The sequence below is a fragment of the Sinocyclocheilus anshuiensis genome, unplaced genomic scaffold (genome assembly GCF_001515605.1).
Source record: "Sinocyclocheilus anshuiensis isolate Anshui unplaced genomic scaffold, SAMN03320099.WGS_v1.1 scaffold2539, whole genome shotgun sequence".
Taxonomy (NCBI): domain Eukaryota; kingdom Metazoa; phylum Chordata; class Actinopteri; order Cypriniformes; family Cyprinidae; genus Sinocyclocheilus; species Sinocyclocheilus anshuiensis.
This window is the reverse complement of record NW_015557068.1, coordinates 376833-377305: the sequence shown is the minus strand read 5'-3', so window position 1 is coordinate 377305 and position 473 is coordinate 376833. Positions and strand designations below refer to the sequence as shown.

Here is a 473-nt window from a genome sequence, read left to right as displayed (position 1 = left end):
TATGCACAGGCTAAGCCATCCCTTGGTGCTTAGGAGACATGAAACAGAACTTTTATACCACTTTCAACAAAATATTTGTCATTCAAGTGGCATAACATTCCAAAAAAATGTAATAGAATAGTTCCCTTATTTTCCATGAATAGAATGATTTTTTCATAACATTTCCCATTATGAATTATGATGAAAACTGTTGAAAACAGTCGTGCTGCCCAATATTTTTGTGGAAACATTTTGTTTGTATTCAGGATTCTTTGATGAATAAAAAGTTAAAAAGAACAGCATTTATTGTAAACAGAAATTATAAATGTTTTACTGTCACTTTTGACGAATTTTATGCATCCTTGATGAATAAAACTATTTCTTTCTTTTAATTTTTTTACTCAGAACTGCTGAACGGTAGTGTATAATAAGTTTCCACAAAAATATTGGGCAGCACAACTGTTTTCAACATTGATAATAATCAGAAATGTTTC

At 29.6% G+C, this 473-nt stretch overlaps 1 protein-coding gene across 1 annotated transcript in view; it reads right to left on the bottom strand.

The window, feature by feature from the left end:
* The window catches only part of LOC107676694 (multiple PDZ domain protein-like), a gene marked incomplete at its 3' end in the record, with an annotated part of 15595 nt that overhangs the window by 12079 nt on the left and 3043 nt on the right, over positions 1-473 (bottom strand). The gene's annotated exons all lie outside the window — the stretch shown is intronic.